Source organism: Astyanax mexicanus, chromosome 14 (assembly GCF_023375975.1).
Source record: "Astyanax mexicanus isolate ESR-SI-001 chromosome 14, AstMex3_surface, whole genome shotgun sequence".
Classification (NCBI taxonomy): Eukaryota; Metazoa; Chordata; class Actinopteri; order Characiformes; family Acestrorhamphidae; genus Astyanax; species Astyanax mexicanus.
The window spans coordinates 20,663,153-20,670,387 of NC_064421.1; the positions used below are offsets into that span (position 1 = coordinate 20,663,153).

Consider the following 7,235-nt stretch of genomic DNA (forward strand, 5'->3'; position numbering starts at 1 on the left):
CCTGAGGCACTAATTTCCAAATAATTTCCACACCTTAATTCCAGTTAACTTTGTGGTTTGGCTACATAAGAATACATAAGATTGTACAATAGTTTAAAGTGGTATTAGACACAAAGAAGATATTTGTTAAAGTAAATGTGCACTATGCACCAAGTTTTCCACCAATTAACAAAACAAACTAAATTAAGAGGGAAGTACTTTTTTAGACCCTCATGTTCCTGGGGCACTAATTTCCAAACCATTTCCACACACAGATTCCAGCTAACTTTGTGCTTTGGCCACGCATTTGAATACACAAAGACACAAAGATTACATTTGTTGATTGTTTGATTTCCACCGAAAATTTCCACCAAGTGTCACAACAAGCCAAATCAAGGGGGATATGCTTATTAAGACCAGAGCAAACCAGTTATAGATTAAATAGTGCACCTAAATATAGCTTAAAAAGAAAACTAACAGTACAGACTGAAAGAATGTGTTCTCAGAAACAATTAGTAACTTAAAACTCATTAAATAACGTAGATTTATTTATTACTAAGTGTTGTTTTTATGTTGGTTTTAGATGGATGGATAGATAGATGGAGCAAACGCAAAGAGATACAGATTGCTTTCAAAACATGATTGATGGCATCTCATAAGTACAGACTATGCATTTCACTCTACGCTACATTATAAAGTTACATGGGAATGTAATTCACTCATATATACATTGCCAAAGTCAACTAAACAGAGAAAGTACACAAACACAATTAAACTCGCATCATATGTGATCCGACGAAGAACACCGTTTTCAGTTCATGACCTCAGACTAAATGAGCATTACATGACTGAGCTGTTGTCCTGAGACTGCTGGAGCACAGCAGCTAAAATGTCGGATTTGCACCAAACCTTGAAAGAGCCACTTTTTGCACGTAGCAGCTTCCAGATGTGTGTGAGGAGCAGCGTGTGTCACGCTGAGCAAAACCACACAGTTTTCTCACTCTACTGCAGACTTAAGCTGAAACAAATCAACAATAAAACCATGTTCAGTACAGACCCTGTTATTGCAGAGCTTCCTTTCACCCCCTGCAGCCATTGGCGTAGGAACCAGGGGGGATGGGTGGGACATGTCCCACGCAAAATTAGAAAAAGGTGGATTTGTCCCCCCCAAAAATAAAATAATTTCGCTCAGATCAGCTGTACTATTAATGAGGAGACAGGTGACCGCTGAGTAAATGGGAAATCTCTTAACGCCAATCACGAAGCCGGTTCAGGAATTAAGTTTCGCCTCTCAATAGAAACAGCCAATCAGCTTGCTGGTTTTGCGGCGTGCGCAGGAGAGTGGTGGTTGGGGGTAGCCCCTCCCCCGCTGTGAGATTAAGCAGCGCGATGGGAATGCAGCAGATGATTTTAAACCAGGTATGAATATACAGCGATTTTTCTAACAGAAAGGTAACGATAGGCTAACCATGTAAACCATGTAAACTGCTATGTTTCTGATAGCTGGTTAAAAATGCATTAATCAAAACATACAAACTCTGCGCTTAATAAAATACAGCCTGTGACAGTCAGTTAGCTTAACTTTGGAATTAGCTTAGTTTAAGAAAAACAAAACTATATAATGTTCAGCTTACCCTGTACCTGACTAGCTAATAACTATTTAATTTTCATTCATTTAGATAACTCAGTCAGCTAGAAGCTTGATGTAGGGGATAGACAGAATTTAGTACAACACTTTACGTTGGTAGTTTAAAGCAGTTTTTTAACCCTGATCACTGCCCTTAAAATTGTGTTTTCCACCAGATCCAACTGATTAGCTAATAAACAGTCCTTTACTGAGTTTACCTGTTAAAATCTCTTAGCCCCCTATGGATCAATAAATCAATCATTATGTATGTCCAGCAGTGTATTAGACACATCATACCATCACTTACTTTATTATGTGCATTTAAAGCAGAGAAAGCTCTACAATATGCAGAACACTGGGAGTATGCAATAGAATATGTAAGAACAGGGTTAAGAAACACTGATCTAATCTGACTTCTGTTCGTTTGTAGTTTACAGTAAGAACACATGTCCTGACGTCTAACGTTTATATTAACTTCTGACAAAAATCCCTATGAAACGTAAAGTTACATTCTTTTTCATAAAAGGACACCATCATACGAAGTGTTTTCAGTAGAAACAATTAAAAGTGTGGGACACAATGCTAGTCAGTTTGAGGAAAATGTAAATATACAACATACAATACATAATTAATAATAATAATAATCAAATCTGTTATATTATTTTAAATATTAGCTGATAACTGATCATGTTTTGTCATATGTATATAATTCAGACCTTTAACGTATAATTTTTTCTAGCAACAGTAAATGTAATGTGGAGTAACATGTTTAGGTTGTAAAATTACCTTTATTTGGATGTAACTAATAATAAATACAGAATACAGAAAAAAAGGATTATTTAGGATTAAAAGTAATTCCGCAAATGAAACTATAGGGTGGGCTTTGGTTCATATTAGCAAATGTGTCCCCCCCAATATCAAACCCGCTCCTACGCCCTTGCCTGCAGCAGTTGTTTTTTAATTATCTCAGATAAAATGTTCAGCAATATAGTTTCCCAAAACTGAAATGTTTTAAATTAAGTTGGGACAAAAACTCCTTAATGCATAACAGGATTAAAATAACTATTTAAGTAAGAACATGGCTAGCAAAACATATTTTTTACTGTGATTGTATTAGCTGGGATTTCATAATGGGCAACAGAGTAAAGGATCTACTCCAAGATTTTGATTACACTCATGTAGCTGATACACTCATGAACCTGAGGCACTCATTTCCAAACTATTTCCACACACACATTCCAGTTAACTCTGTGGTTTGGATACGCAGTAGAATACATAAAGTTGTGCAATAGTTCAAAGTGGTATCAGACACAAAGAAGAGATTTGTTAAAGTAAATAAACACCATGCACCAAGTTTTCTGTGAATAGAACAAGACTCCAGACAGATGTAGAGAATTTGTATAGTAATAAATGTTTGCCTCAGCATCAGGTTAAGTTCAAGTTATTATTTCTTTATATAGATGACTCAAAGTTTTTTTTAAACAGAAATCGGGATCTCAGCCCAGGTAAACGGTAAACAAGCCAGTGGTGAAAGTTCCAAGGAAAAACTCCCTAATACAGGGGTGTCCAAACTTTTTTTGTTGGGGGCCAGAAGGAGAAATATATTTGAAGTCACGGGCCACAGACTCTGTAATAAAACAAATAATAAAATATACCAATTTAAATAATACATTTATCTGATTACTTTCATTTACACACCATTTTACTTGACTTACTATCTCTATCTATCTTTGACAGTATTGTGTAAACTAAGATTTTTCAAATTGATGTTTAATTTCATGATGTCTCTTAATATTAAACTTCTTAACCCCTTCGGACCCAACGTCCATTGAAATGGACATGACATATTTCTGTCTCTAAACCAATAAATACCCTGCAACTGAATGATGTCAATAATGCTGGTTACTGATTGGATCCTGCTTATCCAATCACAATCATGTCATGACTTTGAGCATGCTCAGAGACAGTGACAAACATCGGACAAGACAAGCATGGCGGAGCAGCTGCAGAGAGGGAGGAGTAAGTATTCATTTTCAATCAAAAATATAAATTTATCTGCATGGTGGCCAAACAAAAATGCTGTCAGCATAATTTTAACTGTTGCAAGTGATAATATTTGAAGTTATTTTGCACATATAGCATATCACTGATTTACAGGATTTTTTCAAAGTCCGATGTCCACTGCAATGGACATCAGGAGTTGGGCGAGTTTAGCTAACACTCACATGTTTAGTATCAGTATATAAAGAAACACAATACATGTAAGCTTTGCATAAGTAAGGTATGGTGCCACAGTTTATTTATTCATGATTATACATTTGTAAAAATAGATTTTTTTGTACAAAATGTTCTTGTAGAGTATCGAGTTGAAGACTTTCTTGAACGGCTTGTAAACGGAGAGTTATCTGAGCTTGACTCTTTGAATTCAGGAGATGAGGGGGATGGGACCAGGATTGAGATAGGTGGTAAGTTGCAAAGAAATTAAGAGTGTTTTAATTCTTTGTATATGGTTTTTAATATTTTGTATGTAAGAGCTAAGTGGAATGCATAGCAGTTCAAGAGTGAGAATACATAAAATTAGTAATGAGTTTTTTATTACATTTAGAGAGAGACAGTGGAGATGTTACATGCATGCCAGAAGAACTTGATGTGGCAGATGAGATTGAGATAGAGGAGACAGAGAGTGCAGGGACAGATGAGAATAGCAGGGCAGAGGAGGACAGAGGAGGACAGGGGATGACAGTAACCAGGAAGGAAGAAATCAAGTGGCGTCACAGGCCGTTCACTACACTCATTGACACTTCCTTTGAGAATCCTCCAATTCATGAGGATCATCCCATGAGACCCTATGAATATTTCAAACGGTATATACCAGATGAGATCTTCAGTTTGATGGCTGACAACACAAATGTTTATGCCTTGCAAAGTGCTACACGATGTTTCAAACCAACAAGTTCAGGAGAGATCAAAACCCTAATCGGCCTCCACCTTGCCATGGGAGTGATGAAAATGCCAAGAGTCTCCATGTACTGGGAAGCTGGAATGGACATTGGTATTTTTCAAAACACCATGCCCCGTGACAGATTCTTCCAGCTCCGGTCACATTTGCATTTGGTCAACAATTTGGAGAAGCCAGCTGGGAACACTGATGTGTTTTTCAAGGTACGTCCTCTCTATGATGTCATACGCAGTAGATGCTTAGAGCTTCCACTAGAGGAGAACCTTTGCGTTGATGAACAAATGGTGCCATTTCGTGGAACTCTGTCTGTCAAGCAATTCATCAAAGGCAAGCCACATCCATGGGGAGTGAAAATATACTTCATGTGTGGGAAAAGTGGCATGGCCTATGACTTCCTGCTGCACCAAGGCACTACAATGGAGCTATCCCAACAGCACAGGAAGCAGCTGGGACTTGGGGCTGGAGTGGTGTACCATCTTAGCCAGCGAATCACTGAGGCCAACCACAAGCTGTATTTCGACAATTATTTCACATCGTACAATCTTCTGGAGCTGCTGGCTGAGAGGAAAATTCATGCTGCTGGGACAGCAAGAGTCTCTCGCTTTGCAAGGCCTCCTCTACAGTCTGACAAAGAGATGGCCAAAAAGCCTCGAGGAAGCTGTGATGAAGTTGTAAGCCGTGATGGTAAGGTGGCACTCGTCAAATGGTATGACAACAGACCAGTTCTCATGGCCTCCAACTTCATTGGTGTTGGCAGAATGGATGAAGTGCAGCGGTGGGACAAAAAGAAGGCTCAATTTGTGATGGTGTCCCGTCCAGAGGTGGTTAAGCTGTACAATGAAGCAATGGGTGGCGTTGACCTGCTTGATCAACTTGTCAGTCTGTATCGCACAGACATTCGTTCAAAAAAGTGGACCCTGAGAATGATAACGCATGCCTTTGACATTGCTGTGGTGAACAGTTGGTTGGAGTACAGACTGGAGGCCAAGAGGGCCAACATCCAGACCAAAGACATCCTGGATCTCCTCCATTTCAAGATGAATGTGGCCCAGTGTCTGGTGAGAGTCCATAAAACAGTTGCAGCAAAACGTGGAAGACCCAGTATGTCTCCAGAACCACAGCATGTGCCCGAGAGACCAATTCGCAGACCATTTCAGGACGAAAGGCCTTTACCTGAAGTGCAGTATGACATGGTTGACCACATGCCAAATTATGATGAAAAAAAGGAGGCTACCAGATGCAAGATGCCAAACTGTACAGGAAAAACACATGTCTTTTGTGACAAATGCAAAATCCACTTGTGCTTTGTGACACAACGAAACTGCTTCAAGGCTGCTCATCGAAAATAAGAAAACATCCACAAGCTGATGTCTTCTCAAATTCAGGTTCCATTCCAAGTTAACATGTTATAAGTTCATTATCCTAAAATTAAAAGTATGGTTATGTGTTGGAAGTTCTGTGATAGTTAACTTAAGGCTAAACTGATTTCAGGTAATCATATGTACAATCATACATCTTGTGGTTATGTGCATGTTCAGATTGCGTTTTTTCCCTCTCTTCTTGCAGTTTCTGGGATTTCCTGGTGATGACCTCACTTCTGTTCCCTACCTATGCTGTGATATCCTTATCAAGTTCATGTGCATGTTCAGAACTGTACACAGACTCAAGCACCTGCAAACATCCTGTTCCAGATGTTTAGTTAATACCTGATTGAATACTTTGTGTAAAAACTCAGCCTTATCTTTCTTAAGATTGTATGACATTTTACGCCCATTGTGTCATGGCGTCCATTTGAATGGACATGAAAAAATACTATTAAAAACATGAGTTAGCAAAAATGTGTTTTTTCCACTTTGTTTATATGTTAGAGAGGAGTCACTATCAGTTAAAAAAAAAATTTTTGGCTCAGCAGAAAAAATGCGGGTCTGAAGGGGTTAATTACGGTAACTTTTAGACTCTTTGGCCCGTTTTCCTGCTCTACAACTGCGCACCTTCTCCGCTTTTAGATTCTTTGTCCCGTTTTTCTGCGCTACAACTGAGCACTCTCTCCGCTTTTAGACTCTTTGGCTCCGTTTTCTGTGCTACAACTTCACCCTCTCTGCTTTTAGACTCTTTTGCCCCTTTTTGCTGCGCTACAACTTCACTCTCTCTGCTTTTAGACTCTTTGGCTCCGTTTTCTGCGCTACAACTGAGCACTCTCTCCGCTTTTAGACTCTTTGGCTCCGTTTTCTGCGCTACAACTTCACTCTCTCTGCTTTTAGACTCTTTGGCCCGTTTTTTTTTTTTGCGCTACAACTTCACTCTCGCCGCTTTTAGACTCTTTGGCAAGTTTTTCTGCGCTAGAACTTCACTCTCGCCGCTTTTAGACTCTTTGGCCCGTTTCTGACACCTAGTGTTCAAACTTTGAATCTCACATTATAAAAACCTGCGTAACAGCGGTCCAACTTTTAGTCTATTTCTAAAATACATCGTGGGCCGCTCCAAAAAAAGAAACGGCCGCAAATGGCCCGTGGGCCGTAATTTGGACACCCCTGCCCTTGAGGAAGAAAACCTGTGAGGAACCCAGACTCCAAAGGGGAACCTGTCATCAAACACACAATAGTGACACCAAAACAAGATTAACCCCCCCGATTTTGTTTTGTAATACCCTATAATTGCATATTAAAACAA

The 7,235-nt window shown here is 39.2% G+C and overlaps 1 long non-coding RNA gene across 1 annotated transcript; it reads left to right on the top strand.

Moving 5' to 3' along the window:
* The first annotated feature begins 3,411 nt into the window (after window positions 1-3,411).
* LOC125781127 (uncharacterized) lies at window positions 3,412-6,403 on the top strand. Its single transcript, XR_007424271.1, has 3 exons — window positions 3,412-3,625; window positions 3,964-4,071; window positions 6,132-6,403. It is a non-coding gene; the product is annotated as an uncharacterized LOC125781127 (long non-coding RNA).
* Window positions 6,404-7,235: the final 832 nt, after the last annotated feature.